The 16,778-nt window shown below is 45.0% G+C and overlaps 1 protein-coding gene across 1 annotated transcript in view; it reads left to right on the plus strand.

Moving 5' to 3' along the window:
• The first annotated feature begins 345 nt into the window (after window positions 1–345).
• Window positions 346–16,778, plus strand: part of LOC145515441 (uncharacterized) — an 87,386-nt gene continuing 70,953 nt past the window's right edge. The window contains 1 exon segment of the mRNA XM_081515822.1: window positions 346–754. The gene's annotated coding sequence lies outside the window, so the exon portion shown is untranslated.

Consider the following 16,778-nt stretch of genomic DNA (forward strand, 5'->3'; position numbering starts at 1 on the left):
AGGATTGGGCAGGTCTGGGTTGGTTAACCCAGAGGCTCGGTGATAACACCAAAGACCCAGGCTCTGCATCTCCCTTCACTGATCTCAGCAGGTTGAACTCTGAGGCCAAATCCCTTCACAGTCCAGGATGGTCACTACGTGGGCCAACAACTTCCAGAGGCAGAAGAAAGGACCACTGGTGACTAGCTGTCTTTAAGACAGAATAAAATCTTTCCCATCAGCCCCCCCAGAAGACGTCATTTCACTTGTTATTGGTCAGAACCTGATCACGTGTCTATTGCTGGGGATAGGAACATCATGATTGGCTCAGCTGTTAACCAATCAGGACTCTTTTTTGTGTGTGGCGGGTTCCTGTCCTTAATTCACAGAGGACAGGGTGCACGGTGGCCATTTTACAGCTGTGGGGCACTTCAAGCGAGGGAAACAGGGAGGAATGGATGCTACTGGGAGGTACCCCACCAGCCTCCACTAGTCTCCCACACCTGCTACATTTGAGGCGGGTAGCCGCCTCACCAAGCCGGTTTACAGCCCTCCTTTCTGCCAGTTCCTGTCTCAGGCTCCTCCCTCTGCGTTCCCTCACACTTCAAAGCAGCCCTCAGGAGAAATCCACCTGGTGGAGACCTGGGGCCTTAAGTCAAGAGCCAAGGGGATGAACCATCTAGAAAGCAGATCTTTTAACCTTTAGTTGACTGCTACTTTGGTTCTCATCTTGACCGAAACCTCATGAGAGACACTCTTAGCCAGAACTACCCAGGTAAGCTGCTCCTAAATTCCTGACGCACAGAAGCTGTGCTTAAAAACTATATATTTTTTTTCTTTTTTTTTTTTTATAAATTTATTTATTTTAGTTGGGGGCTAATTACTTTACAATATTGTAATAGTTTTTGCCATACATTGACATGAATCAGCCATGGGTTTACATGTCTTCCCCTTCCTGGACCCCCCACCCACCTCCCTCCCCATCCCATCCCTCTGGGTCATCCCATTGCCCCGGCCCTGAGCCCTTGTCTCATGCATCGAACATGGAATGGTGTTCTGTTTCACATATGATAATATACATGTTTCAATGCTATTGTCCCAGAACGTCCCACCCTCACCTTCTCCCTCAGAGTCCATAAAATTGTTCTATGCATCTATGTCTCTTATTCTCTTATTTTTAAAGCCATGAGTTTTTGGAGTAATGTGTTACACAGCAATAGGTACACTCCTTCTCGGAAACCACGTGGATTCATCGGATTCAGTGAGGTAATAGATAAGCGCACGTGCTTGGCACATGTTACGGTCTGTTTAAATGCTACCTGTTACTATTTCAGTATTTTCTAAGGCTTATCAAACTTCCCTTGCCCCCTCAACGATTTAAAATCAGTCTCTTTTACCTGTAGACTTAAGCTGAACTGAGCCATGTACCAATCCTTGGGAAGTGGGTAGCATTTCAGTCTGAAGCAGCACTGAACAATGGAAATATGTTGCATGCCACAGATGTATTTTTAAAAATTTCTAGGAGTTACCTTAAAAAGCAGAAAGACAAAGAGTTCCCTGGTAGTCCAGTGGTTAAAACTCCACCTACCACTGCAGGGGGCATGGTTTTTGATCCTTGGTCCAGGGAACTAAGGTCCCCCATGCTACAGGGTGTGGCAGGCTGAGGGCTGTGGGCAAAAATTGTAAATAATAACAAAAAGCAGACAGTATACTTATTTTCACCTGTTTGCTACCGTGTACATAAAATTGGTTTCAGGTGGTTCTGGTGGGTTTGGATTTGTTAGTAATTGTAACTGAAGCTAGATATAGTTAAGATATATTGTTTTAAGAATCATTGAAAATTATAACTTGAAACGGGTATTATGAATTATTAGTGAAAGAAAAACTAGATGAGAATGTAGCATTCTTGCACATTTAGAGAGACTCTGACTTGGTATTTCTTACACAAAATCAATTGTCTTGACACCTTTTTTAATTTTTAAAAATTTTTATTATTTTTGTTATTTCTTTTTTTTTTTTAGTTTCTGACTGTGCAGTGAGGCATGTGGGATCTTAGTTCCCCAACCAGGGATCTAACCCATGCCCCCTGAATTGGAAGCGCAAAGTGTTAACCATAGGACCACCAGGGAGGTCCCTTTTCAAAATAATTTTTTTAAATTTTTTGACACAGTATTAATAGAAGTGAACGGGCCCCATACTCATAAAGATTACTATCATGTGAATCAGTGCCAGAAAACAATAACAACAACTAAGTTGGATGCTTCTTCCTTAAATTATTTTCAGTCATCCAGACAAAAACGGTGACATTTTTAGCATGGTATTTGATGTTCTTCATGTTCTAATCTCTACCAGCATTTCTGTTCTGACTCTGTCATTTCCTCCATATAGTCTCCGCCAGAGTATCTGGAGGTGTATACTCTGTATGTGGCTACAGCTAAAATAGCCCTATTATTTGAGAGTGGATAAAATCCAACTGGGCTTCCCTGGTGGCTCAGTAGTAAAAAATCCACCTGCCAATGCAGAAAACATGGGTTGGATCTCTGGATCAGGAAGATCCCCTGGAGAAGGAAATGACAATCCACTCCAGTATTCTCGCCTGGGAAATCCTATGGACAGTGGGGCCCAGAGATCTACAAACCATGGGTTCGCAAAGAGTCAAATGTGACTTAGAGACTAAACAACAACAAAACCCAACTCTTCTTCAACTTCCACCATGGAACTTCAACTTCCTCCATGGTCCCTTTGGTAACCATTTACCACTCTCTGCTCCCAAAGCACTAGACCCGTACCTCCTTCATAGTTCCCATCACGTTTATTTGAAGGAACGCCACAGCTACACTCTGTGCTACCTGAACATAAGGATGCTGCTATGTCTGTGTATCCCCAGGGCCCCCAGGCAATGGAGGCAATATTGAACACATGCTTAATTGATTGGTACAGGAGGCATATTACATGCCAGAGAGGTACTTTGCATTCCTGTGTATATATCAGAATCATTAGTACAGCTCTGTGAACATACAGATACTCAGGCTCCATATGAGAGCCACTATATCAGTGTCTCACAGGGATGGGCAGAAGCTCCACACCTGATTCTAAAGAGGGAACAATTGACTTTGTAAAGGGATAGGTCAGTATCAACTGGAACTGCCAGGGAAGGTTTGTAGAGGACAAGCCATGTACCAAACTTTGAAGTTTTAGGGAAAGACGTATCAGGTCAAGTTAAGAAAAAAAACAAAGCAAAATTACAAATATGAAAGTCAAGATGACGGTAAGAAAGCCAGATTTTTGAATAGATGGTTTATGTGAGACTGATAGCTGCTAACTGTGAATAAGCATGGTAAGACCTGATCATGGGGGATTTTGAAAATCTGTGCAGGTTCAAATCATTTTGCTCTACACTTGAAACTAACAAAACATTGTAAATCAACTATACTTTGATTGTTTTTCAAGTGCACATTTTGATGTATTTAATCCATGTAACCACCACTGGGCTTCCCAGGTTGTGCTGGTGGTAAAGAACCTACCTGCCAATGCAGGAGACATAAGAAACACAGGTTTGATCCCTAAGTTGGGAAGATCCCCTGGAAGAGGGCATGGCAACCCCCTCCAATATTCTTGCCTGGAGAATCCCTTGGACAGAGGAGCCTGGCGAGCTACTGTCCATAGGGTCACAAAGAGTCAGACATGACTGAAGCAACTTAGCACATACGCACAACTGCCACTACAGTCAAGATACAAAACATTTTTGTGACTCCAAAAGATTCCTTTGTGCCTCTTTGCAGTTAATCCCCCCATCCCAGGCAACCACTGATTGGCCTTTTTTTAGGAAAAAAAAAAAAAGATTTGTCTCTCTCAACATTTCTTATCTGGGAATCACACTGAATGCCTTCTTTTGAGTCCATTCTGAGCAGTCATTTAACTCAGTATGTTTTTGGAATTCAGCCACGTGGTTGCTTGTCCCAACATTTCATTCCTTTTTACTGCTGAGTACAGTTAACCCTTGAATGACACAGTTTTGAGCTGCAGGAGTCCACTTACATGCAGATTTTTTTCAATAAATACACAAGAATATATGTGTAGAACATCGTGTGCAAGCCTTGTTTTAAGGTGCCTATCCTTACATAGGCATAAGCTGAGTATATTTATACATTTAATATAAAATTAACATGTTAGCTTTCTTAGTGTTTTTATGACTTTGCTTTCAAAGAGTTAAATTCCAGTATATCCTTCTCCCTCCCTCCCTCCCCCTTATAACTGTGTGTCAGCCTACACTTATTTAGGTAAGTGATTTTTTTTTTAAAGTGACAAGGTTTCCAATACTGTATTATGAATATGACTGTAATACTTGTATGCCATAAAAAATTTATAGACCCCCTCAACCTAGTTCTTCTGCTTCCTTTCCACCCCACTGGGATGTGGACCAGGATGCCACTGCCTTGCATAACTCTGTTGGATATGCTTTGTGAATGGCGCCTCCTGTTGGTGGAGGTGTGTATTTTTTTTCTGATAAATTTATTTATTTTAGTTGGGGGCTAGTTCAGTTCAGTTCAGTCGCTCAGTCGTGTCCGACTCTTTGCGACCCCATGAATTGCAGCACGCCAGGCCTCTCTGTCCATCACCAACTCCCGGAGTCTACCCAAACCCATGTCCATCGAGTCGGTGATGCCATCCAACCATCTCATCCTCTGTCGTCCCCTTCTCCTCCCGCCCCCAATCCTACCCAGCATTAGGGTCTTTTCCAATGAGTCAACCCTTCGCATGAGGTGGCCAAAGTATTGGAGTTTCAGCTTCAACATCAGACCTTCCAATGAACACCCAGGATTGATCTCCTTTAGGATGGATTGATTAGATCTCCTTGCAGTCCAAGGGACTCTCAAGAGTCTTCTCCAACACCACAGTTCAAAAACATCAATTCTGCGGCGCTCAGCTTTCTTCACCGTCCAACTCTCACATCCATACATGACCACTGGAAAAACCATAGCCTTGACTAGACGGACTTTTGTTGGCAAAGTAGTGTCTCTGCTTTTAAATATGCTATCTAGGTTGGCCATAACCTTCCTTCCAAGGAGTAAGCGTCTTTTAATTTCATGGCTGCAGTCACCATCAGCAGTGATTCTGGAGCCCAAAAAAATAAAGTCTGACACTGTTTCCACTGTTTCCCCATCTATTTCCCATGGAGTGATGGGACCAGATGCCATGATCTTAGTTTTCTGAACGTTGAGCTTTAAGCCAACTTTTTCACTCTCTTCCTTCACTTTCATCAAGAGGCTCTTTAATTCTTCTTCACTTTCTGCTGTACTTTACAATATTGTAGTCGGAGAAGGCAATGGCACCCCACTCCAGTACTCTTGCCTGGAGAACCCCATGGACGGAGGAGCCTGGTAGGCTGCAGTCCATGGGATCGCTAAGAGTCAGACACGACTGAGCGACTTCACTTTCACTTTTCACTTTCATACATTGGAGAAGGAGATGGCAACCCACTCTAGTATTCTTGCCTGGATAATCCCAAGGACGGAGGAGCCTGGTGGGCTGCTGTCTCTGGGGTCGCACAGAGTCGGACACGACTGAAGTGACTTAGCAGCAGCATTGTAGTAGTTTTTGCTATACATTGACATGAATCAGCCATGGGTTTACATGTGTTCCCCATCCTGAACCCCCCTCCCACCTCCCTCCCCATCCCATCCCTCTGGGTCATCCCATTGCCCCAGCCCTGAGCGTTTGTCTCATGCATCGAACATGGAATGGTGTTCTGTTTCACATATGATAATATACATGTTTCAATGCTATTGTCCCAGAACGTCCCACCCTCACCTTCTCCCTCAGAGTCCATAAGACTGTTCTATGCATCTGTGTCTCTTATTCTGTCTCGCATATAGGGTTATCATTACCATCTTTCAAATTCCATATATATGCATTAGTATACTGTACTGGTGTTTTTCTTTCTGGCTTACTTCACTCTGTATAATGGGCTCCAGTTTCATCCATCTCAATAGAACCGATTCAAATGTATTTTTTTTAATGGCTGAGTAATATTCCATTGTGTATATGTACCACAGCTTCCTTATCCATTCGTCTGCTGATGGACATCTAGGTTGCTTCCATGTCCTGGCTATTGTAAACAGTGCTGCGATGAACATTGGGGTACATGTGTCTCTTTCAATTCTGGTTTCCTCGGTGTGTATGCCCAGCACTGTGATTGCTGGGTCATATGGCAGTTCTATTCCCAGTTTTTTAAGGAATCTCCACACTGTTCTCCATAGTGGCTGTACTAGTTTGCATTCCCACCAACAGTGTAAGAGGGTTCCCTTTTCTCCACACCCTCTCCAGCATTTATTGCTTGTAGACTTTTGGATAGCAGCCATTCTGACTGGTGTGAAATGGTACCTCATTGTGGTTTTGATTTGCATTTCTCTAATAATGAGTGATGTTGAGCATCTTTTCATGTGTTTGTTAGCCATCTGTATGTCTTCTTTGGAGAAATGTCTGTTTAGTTCTTTGGCCCATTTTTTGATTGGGTCGTTTATTTTTCAGGAATTCAGCTGCAGGAGTTGCTTGTATATTTTTGAGATTAATTGTTTATCTGTTGCTTCGTTTGCTATTATTTTCTCCCATTCTGAAGGCTGTCTTTTCACCTTGCTTATAGTTTCCTTTGTTGTGCAAAAGCTTTTAATTTTAATGAGGTCCCATTTGTTTATTTTTGCTTTTATTTCCAATATTCTGGGAGGTGGGTCATGGAGGATCCTGCTGTGATTTATGTCGGAGAGTGTTTTGCCTATGTTTTCCTCTAGGAGTTTGAGGTGTGTATTTTAAAAGGGGACATTGGTAGGATGGGTGTCCAGACGGTGGGCCAGGGGAGAACTGGGGGTGGTGGGGGTCTTCTATCTCTGGGGTGTCAAGAGACCAGAACCCCTCCCCATTTACAGTTCTTGGGAGTCACAGGTAAGCATTCATTGTCGTTGCCTCATGGGAAGTCTGGATTATTGATTAGTGTCGACTACCAGCTGGGCAGCAGGAACCTTGCCCTGGGTGGGGCTGGGATGGTTTTCTCTCATGATAAGAAGGGATGAACCCAGGCTCTAACAGAAGATCAACAGCTCTTTGGCTTGTGTCTGCTTCCCAGGTCACCACCTGTCCCCTGGTGAGCTACATCCACTGGCCCACTGTTGATAGTTTATTTTTGGTGCTATCAATTCTCTGAAGGCCTGTGAGGAAACCTCTCAGTTTAGAGGGCCTTGGCAGAAGCATCAGGATGCCCTCCATCTCTGCTGAAGGATAAGATTCTGGAAGAGAGTCCTCTGATATCCCTGCCCCTTTCTCCCTTAATAATACAAACCTTGATTTTTAAATGGACTCATTAAACCAGCAAAAATTAGATTGTCTATGTTTCCCTAAGTATGGCCAGGTGATGACATTTTGGCCAGTAGATGCCAATAGAAGCATTGTGTGTGCCTTCTAGGGTTGGTCTTAAAGAATTTTTCTAACCCCTTTGTCCTTTACACTACTGACTGGAATGTGGATATGATAGCTGAAGCTCCAGCAACCATCTTGGATCACAAGTTATATACTGAAGATGACAGAGCAATAATATTGAAGGAGGCTGAGTACTCATGACTATGATGCTGCCACATTAGCCCTGGATGCCCTACCTCCAGACTCTGTGTAAAAACAAATTAAGCTTCCAGCTTGTTTCAGTTCAGTTCAGTTCAGTCGCTCAGTCGTGTCTGACTCTTTGTGACCCCATGAACCGCAGCACGCCAGGCCTCCCTGTCCATCACCAACTCCTGGAGCCCACCCAAACTCATGTCCATTGAGTCAGTGATGCCATCCAACCATCTCATCCTCTGTCGTCCCCTTCTCCTCCTGCCCTCAATGTTTCCCAGCATCAGGGTCTTTTCAAATGAGTTAGCTCTTCGCATGAGGTGGCCAAAGTGTTGGAGTTTCAGCTTCAGCATCAGTCCTTCCAATGAACACCCAGGACTGATCTCCTTTAGGATGGACCGGTTGGATCTCCTTGCAGTCTAAGGGACTCTCAAGAGTCTTCTCCAACACCACAGTTCAAATGCATCAATTCTTCTGCACTCAGCTTTCTTTATAGTCCAACTCTCACATCCATACATGACTACTGGAAAAACCATAGCCTTGACTAGATGGACCTTTGTTGGCAAAGTAATGTCTCTGTTTTTTAATATACTGTCTAGGTTGGTCATAACTTTCCTTCCAAGGAGTAAGCGTCTTTTAATTTCATGGCTGCAATCACCATCTGCAGTGATTTTGGAGCCCATAAAATAAAGTCAGCCACTGTTTCCACTGTTTTCTCATCTATTTGCCATGAAGTGATGGAACCAGATGCAGTTTATTCCTTTTTATGGCTGCGTGGTAGTCCATTGTATGGAGTTTGCATCATTTGTTTATCCATTCCTCCACTGATGGACACCTGGGTCATTCCAGTTTCAAGAAACTAGGAATACCCTGGTCTAGGCCCTGTCCCCCGTGGTCTGGGTCATCACAGTCTCCCCCGTCTCCCTGAACTGCCCTCTTGCCCCTGCCATCTTTCCCCCACATATAGCCACAGGGATTCCATTAAAACAGAAATTGTGTCTTTGTTCTGCTCCCTCACAAGCAGAGTAAATATCAAGTCCTCATCTCACCGACATATTCACCCCACCCTTCACAGTTAGCTTTCTGCCCTCATCTCTCACTACCCCTCCCCACCACACTCGTTCTCCTTTGGCCACCCCCTCTCCTGGCTGTTTGTTACTGCACCCTGCCCAGCCATGCTTTGACTCAGGGTAGACTGCTGTCCTCCGCCCGGTCTGCTCCCTCCATCTGGATGCTCCTCCTCTTATAAGGACACAATCCTAATGGATGAGGGCCCACCCTAATGACCTCAGCTTGATGAGCGCAAAGACCCCGTTTCCAAATAAGTTCACGCTCACTGGTCCTGGGAATCTGGAACTTCAACTTCTTGGTGGGAACACAGCGCAACCCACAGTAACTCTTTGATCTCAACTTGAGCTCCCCGTGGAGCCTCAGAGTGGACGGAAGCCTCCTTTTCTTGCCCACAGTAGATCAGCTTTTCTCTCTACCCAACCCTGCCTTCCTCACCACCTCACAAGGCTGGACCTGAGAACACTCTCCTGGCAGGCCTCTCACATGCAGCTTCCTGCCTCAGAGTCTGTTTCCAGGGACACCAGGCAAACAGGGATGCAGTGAAGTCTGGTGAGGGACTTGGAAGGGGCCACACACTGTGACCACAGTCTGAAGCCAGGCCTGTGCCTCAGTCTGCTTCCAGAGCAGGGCGGTGAAGACCTCGTGCTGGATGGCCAGGGTTCAGGTTTCAGTCTTGTCACACCTTGGCTGTGTGATCTTGTAAAACTACTAATACCTTCTTCCTAGGGTTGACGTTTTGCTAGTGGCTCAATGGTCAAGAATCTGCCTACCAATGAAGGAGATTCTGGGTCGATCCCTGGGTCAGGAAGATCTCCTGGAAAAGGAAATGGAAACCCACTCCAGTATTCTTGCCTGGAAAATCCCATGGACAGAGGAGCCTGGCAGGTTACAGTACATGGGGTCGCAAAAGAGTCAGACATGACTTAGTGACTAAACAGCAACAGGGTTGGTGTGAAGATTAAGTGAGTTAATCCAATAAGTCTCTTAAAACTGTGCCCAGCACACAGTAAGCGCTCAATAAATGTTTACTTACATCATCCAGGTTGAGGTTGAGCTGGTCTGTAGACAACACCTCCACTTACCCAAAGGAGGCAGGTTCTAGGTTTTGAAATTCTGCTTCTAAATCTTGGGTGACTTCTCTGAATGAGTGGCTTACCTTACATTCAACCCCTCTGGAATGTATTTGCATCTGAGTGTTGTAAAATTTTACATTACATTTAATGGACAATGAAAGCTAAATTTAAATTTTATTTTAGAAAGGAACGGTGCTTAGGCTAATTGCTTCAAAAGTCCACAAAGTCTTGCCAAGGTAGATAAAATAGAGAGGTGTATAATATAATCCTGTCCTTTGCAAAAAGCTGCCAATTTGAAAAAAGTTTCTGTAAATGAAAAATTAAATCCAAGTGCCCTTCACATCTTTAAAAAAAAATTATAACATTTCATTTTGAAATAGTTTAACTCAAAAGAAGTTGCAGAAATAGGAGCAAGTGTTCCTGTGTGCACCCTTCACTTACTGAGATGTTTTTACTCACACTACTACTGATACCAAGTTTGTGGTTTTCTTTTCTCATACTGTCTCTGAGTTTCTAACACCAGCTAGTTTCCTGCAGTTCAGTATGACAACAGCTGCCCAGAGTCAGTCAGACTTCACAGGTTAGGGGCTCAGCCCAAAAATTGCCCTCACTTCAGATGCCAGTAGCAAGCGTTGGGTCCCCAAGTTACCTGAACTTCACTCAGACTTGGCTATAAGGTTGGGGGTTTCCACAGTCCCCTCCCTTTCAGGTTCAGTCATTTGCCAGAACAGCTTATAAAACTCAGGGAGGCACTTAACTTGCATTTTGTGATTTATTATTAGTATTTTATGGCTGAACCTCATGGCACATGGGATCTTTGTTCCCTGACCAAGGATCGAACCCATGCCCCCTGCAGTGGAAGCATGGAGTCTTAACCACTGGACTGCCAGGGATGTCCCTCTGTTTTTTAATAAACGATCAACTCAGAAACAGCCAAACAGAAGAGATGCATAAGGCTAGGTATGGGGTATGTGTGTGCAGAACTTCCATGCCCTCTCTGGGAGCACCACCCTCCTAGAAACTTGATGTCTTCTCCAACCCTGAATCCTGTTACTTAGGCTTTTTATGGAAGTTTCATCACACAGGCATGATTGATTACACCATTGGCCACTGGTGATTCATTCAACCTCTAACCCCTGTCCCTTCCCCAGAGGTCCAAGGTGGGATGAGGGTTAGGGTTAGGGTTAGTTTAGGGTTAGGGTTAGAAAGTTTGACCCCTCTAATCATGCCTCAGTCTTTCTGGTGACCAGCCCCTATCCCGATGCTTTCTAGGGACCCAATGACCAATCACCTTATTTGCCTACACAGAACACTCTCACTTTGAAGATTTCAAGGGTTTCAGGAACTGTGTGCCAGGAACTGGGGTCAAAGACCAAATATTTAGTTTCTATTATATCACACCCAGCTTTCCCTCAAGGTTCATATTTTACATAACAATAGCACCTTGTCAAAATCAGGAAATTGATATTGGCAGCACTGTTAATTCAATATCACACTGTTTTTTAAAGAGCCTAGAAAAACGAAAGAATGACAAAAACCCTTTCAAGAGGGTGTGAGTTATAGGTAAACTATGCAGAGTGGGTTGGATCTTTAGGGAACCATCTGCCGGGTGCCCGTTTTAGGCGAGTTCCCCAGCCGACAGCTGCAGGCTGCAGTGTGAAGCGCCCAGTGGCTGCAGTGCCTGTCGGTGAAGTGCCGGACCCCTGGGTCCAGCCAGTCTGTCTGCTGTTCAGTGATTATGATACAATTTCAGATCCACTAGTTTATGACAAAAACGAAGTTGTTTTAAGAGTGAAGTTGTTTTCAAGGATGAAAGTACTGTTTTGAGGTAAAAGTGAAATCGGATGTCAGGATGTCATCTCCACATCGGTGGTTGCTGATAAGCACTTAGTAGCTCAGCTGCTCGGAGACCCCACTGGGGGCTTGTCAATAAGAACAGGTGAAAAGGCAACTATGGGCATCAGGTGTTTAGAGTGTAAGTGCGCAGAATTTACGAGGACCATCCAAGAGTGTCTGGACTGGACAAAACTACCTTTTACTGATCTAAATCTCTCTGTGGAATCTAAGAAAAAAAGGGGGGGTACAAATGAACTTACAAAACAGAAGTAGAGTCATGGATGTAGAAAACAAACTTATGGTTACCAGGGGATAAAGAGGAGAGGGATAAATTGGGAGTCTAGGATTGACATATACACACTACTATATATAAAATAAAAAAACTGATAAGAACCTGGTGTATAGCACAGGGGACTATTCAATACTCTGTAATGGCCTATATGGTGGTGATGGTTGTTCAGTCACTAAGTTATGTCCAACTCTGTTGACATCCCATGGACTGCAGCATGCCAGGCTCCTCTGTCCTTCACCATCTCCCAGAGTTTGCTCAAATTCATGTCCATTGAGTCAATGATGCTATCTAACCATCTCATCCTCTGCCGCTCCTTTCTCCTTTTGCCTTCAATCTTTCCCAGCATCGGGGTCTTTTTCAGTGAGTTGGTTCTTCGCATCAGGTGGTCAAAGTATTGGAGCTTCAGCTTCAGCATCAGTCCTTCCAATGAATATTCAGGGTTGATTTCCTTTAGGATTTACTGGTTTGATTTCCTTGCAGTATATGGGAAATGAATCTAAAACAGAGTGAATATGTGGATATGTATAACCAACTCACTTTTCTGTCACCTGAAACTAATCAACTGTACTTGACATTTTAAAAAAAGAAAAAGTAAAAATAACTCTCTGAAGACCTTGAGTCTTTAGCTTCTGCCACTGCAAAGGCAACTGTTCTCCCCTCAGGGGCAAAAAGCCGTCAGCAACCTAGAGAAAGATCATCCTGCCGGCCAATGCCTCCATTTTTCCCTAGCAATGTGCTCTAGCAAGGAAAGGACTTTTGTTTTCCCTGGTTGGTAGCTGGACATCATCTTATGGTTGGTTAAGCAGAACCAACATGTATAAGGGTACAGCTCAACTAAATTTGGATTATATTTCTTTCCTCTTCCCTTGCCTGGAACAATAGTGTAGCTCGTGTCACTGATTTGCAGAAAAGTGAAAGTGTTAGTCATTCAGTCATGTCTGACTTTTTGTGACCCCACGGACTGTAACCCACCAGGCTCCTCTATCCATGGGATTTCCCAGGCAAGAATACTGGAGTGGGTTGCCATTCCCTTCTCCAGGGGATCTTCCCCACCCAGGGTCAAACCCAGGTCTCCTGCATTGTAGGCAGTCTTTACCGTCTGAACCATCTTTCTTTATTGACTTCTTATGGGACATTATCTTGTATGCTGCTGGCTTGTGAAATTATTAAATTCTCACAGCGAGCCTGTTAGATAAAATATTTGACAAAGACCATCTCAGTCTCTAAGCACAGTTTGCTCCAAACAAAACACCGTCCCGCTCCTACTTGCTTCTGAGAAAGAAAACGTTTTGTCCCCAAACTGAAACTGAAGCCCACCACGTGTTCTGCATCTTTGCTCGCTAGAGGAATGTACGGATCACTGCTCGTGGAGCCTCTTTGCCGGACAGACCCCCCACCTGACCCTTTGGAGATGGACTGCTGGTGCCTGGCTGCTAATTGGCTTCTGCTAGGGGATCAACTCCATGGCTTAGGTAGATTGGCTTCGCTTCTCAGAAGTTGCTTATTATTTCCAATTAACGTCTCCTGCCTGAAGATGTCCTCTCACATCTAATGCTACGCTGATGAGAATGTGGAGCTTTGACATCCTGGGGACATAAACAGGACTGTGCCTACTCCTCTGCTCTCTCCCTGCCCACCCCCACCAAGCTCACTCTGTCTGCTGGTCCCCCACCCCCAACCCCGCCTCCCGCCAGCCCAGCCTCCTGCAACCCCACTGTTGGTGAGAAATCAACTTTGACACATGCGCAAGACTCATATAAGAAATTTATGTCTAGTTTTTTCCACGTGGAAGTCTGGGATGGATTAGAAGCCCTGGGGTGGGCGAAGGAGGGGGTTCTGAGTGCCCCCGTCTAAGTGCCCACACTGCAGTCTGGAAAATGTTAGACTCCAGGCTGTGGAGCCAGATAGGTATGGTTTGCTGCTGATTCAGTCATGACTTAGAACGAGAGACTTGTATTGCTGAGCCTCAGTTTCCTCATCTGTAAAATGGGTATTGAATAGTACTTATCTGTGAATCTGTAAAATTGCTTTTGTTAATTAACTTCCAAGGACAAAAGGTGGAGAAGCATCATTCTCTAAAATCAACTCTCAGAGACTTGGATATTTGAAATCAAATTAATGAGAATGGGACATTCCACTTTTGCCTGAGGGGTCTAAATAACTCTGACCTAGAGACACAACCTCCGGAGAAGGCAATGGCAAGCCACTCCAGTACTCTTGCCTAGAAAATCCCATGGACGGAGGAGCCTAGTAGGCTGCAGTCCATGGGGTCACTACGAGTTGGACACGACTGAGCGACTTCACTTTCACTTTTCACTTTCACGCATTGGAGAAGGAATTGGCAACCCACTCCAGTGTTCTTGCCTGGAAAATCTCAGGGACCAGGGAGCCTGGTGGGCTGCCGTCTGTGGGGTCGCACAGAGTCGGAAACGACTGAAGAGACTTAGCAGCAGCAGTAGGGACATAACCTCCAGCCCCAGCCCAGGTTCAGAGCTTCACATAAGGGGTCTCCAGGCTCAGTGTTACCTACTGAGCTTAATTTCATAGCTTCCAAGGAAACAGGGCGCTGAGTTCTCTTCGCAGCCCAGGCCTTATTGATTCTCTCGCTCACACACCTGCTTTTCTTTGTCAGTCAATACACCAAGTCAGGAATTCCCTGGCGGTCCAGTGGCTAGGACTGCACGCTCTCACTGCTTAAGGTATGGGTTCAGTCCATGGTTGGGGAACTAGGATCCCACAAGCTGCTTGCCATGGCAAAAAAAGAAAAGTATCATTTAAATTACATCCACACACTACCCTTCCCCACATCTCATATAACCCTAGGTCTTCTGCTGGGGGAGAGAGCGCAGGGGATTCGGAAGTCCTCTGCTGCAACATGAATAAATTTGAGTTGTCAAACTGTGGGAAACTTTCCCAGTGTCCTTATCAGATAAATTTGATCACACCTCATAATTTCGCTGCCAGAGCTGAAAGAGCTAACGCAGAGAAAGTGTTTAATGGATTTCTTGGCTCATGAATTGTTTTAACCGCATTTTACAAGTTTTCTGTATTATGATGCATCTGGGGCCTTGCTGACCCTCGACAGCCTACAGAGTTGGCTGATTCCCAAAGACAGCAAAAAGCTTGCCTGCCAGCAGGCCTTTCATGTGCAAATTAACCAACCCAGAACTGGTGTCCCCAGCTGCTTTCTTTTTCTGGAACGCTCCTGTTTGGGCCCAGTATGGCCCTTCCTTCATTACCCAAGGGCCAGGTATCAATCAACTAGGGACAGCCCCTTACGCCTCAGGGCCCACTGAAATGATTCAAACAAGTCTATTTTAAGCTGACTTAACCCTGCTTCCCCGGTTCCCTCGTGTATAAACCGCAATAAAGGCTCTCATCCACCTCCCCACCCAGGCCTGAGACCAACCTCAGTGTTCTCTTACGGGGCCTTTCATGGCTTGGCTTATCCCCCTCATCTTGTTGGGACCTGTAAGTCATCACCTATCTTTCCATTGGCAGTTGACTATTGATCTCTGGGCCTCACCACGCCTGAATAGAAATAAAATCTATATTCTAAAACGTCCCACCTGTGCTCACGAACCCATCAGTCAGCCCCGACTCCAGTCCAGCCCGGGACTAGCTTGTTCACATCTTCCCACCAACGCAGATGACAAAGCCAGCAACGGTCCCAAAGGGCATCCTCTGGTCACTTGCAGAGGGAAGCAGCTAGATTCCCAGGGGAGGAAGAGGAAGGCCAGGAAGGACCCTCTTGCTGATTCTTACAGAACTGCCTGAGCTGAGTCTCCCAGGAGCCCCCTGGAGCCAGCTGTGCCTGCTTCCGCCTTTTCCCAGAGGTTCATTCTGGGGTGAGCTTCAGGGCTGGCCATCTCTACAAGTTGAGCGGCAACTGTTGTGTGTTATCTGCATTTTCAGCTAGGAGAGAGGCCTGGAGAGCTTTCTGCTGATTCTCCAAGGAATCTTTAATCCTCCCTAGAAGGATTATGATGAGAATAATCTCATTTCAAACCTGCCCCAGTGATGTGGTTTGAGAAGCATGCTGATAGTTGCTTTTGGGGAAGAGGGTGGGTGGGGGGTGAGGGGAATCAAGGGCAGCATCTGTCCCTGGCAGGCTCTAGCTCATGCTTATGTGGGCGTCATCCTTTGTGAGAATTTGGACTCTCTATTTAGGTCCTACATACTTCTCTTCTAAATACATGAGAAAATTTTTGGAGTGTGGTAAAACTGATGTGGCAAAACGTTAATCATTTATGAAATTGACGTAAAGGAATATAGATGTTGGTTGTACTGCTCTTAACCTAATTAAAATTAGAAATTAGGTAATTTAATTCATAATTAATAAATCAATTTGTAAAATTTAATTCCTAATTGAAAATTAGGTAGAGGGCTTCCCTGGTGGCTCAGAGGTAAAGAACCTGCCAGTGCAAGAGACATGGGTTCAATCCCTGATCCAGGAAGATCCCACAGGCTGCAGAGCAACTAAGCCTGTGCGCCACAACTATTGAGCCTGTGCTCTGGAGCCCAGGAAGTGCGGCTGTTAAGCCCATGGACTGCAACTACGGAAGCCCGAGTGCCCTAGAGCCTGTCCTCCACAACAAGAGAAGCCACCGCAATGAGAAGCCTGTGCACCGCAACTAGAGAGTAGCCCCAGCTCACCTCACGGCAACTAGAAAAAGCCCACACAGCAATGAAGACCCAGCACAGCCAAAAATAAATAAATGAACTATTCTTTAAATGAGGTAGAATTACAAAGAAACAAACACATACAGTAAAACTAAAGGCAAATAAAACGTTCCCAAAGAAACAGGCCAGAGTTAGACCATCTTCTCTGTTCTCTTCCCTTGTCTGTCTTGCTTTAGGTTAATTCACAAAACTTCCGTCTTCCCCTTTCAGGAAATCATTAAACCTGCCGCCTTCCCCAACTGTCA

Source organism: Giraffa tippelskirchi, chromosome 7 (assembly GCF_054371585.1).
Source record: "Giraffa tippelskirchi isolate mGirTip1 chromosome 7, T2T-mGirTip1v1.2.pri, whole genome shotgun sequence".
Taxonomy (NCBI): domain Eukaryota; kingdom Metazoa; phylum Chordata; class Mammalia; order Artiodactyla; family Giraffidae; genus Giraffa; species Giraffa tippelskirchi.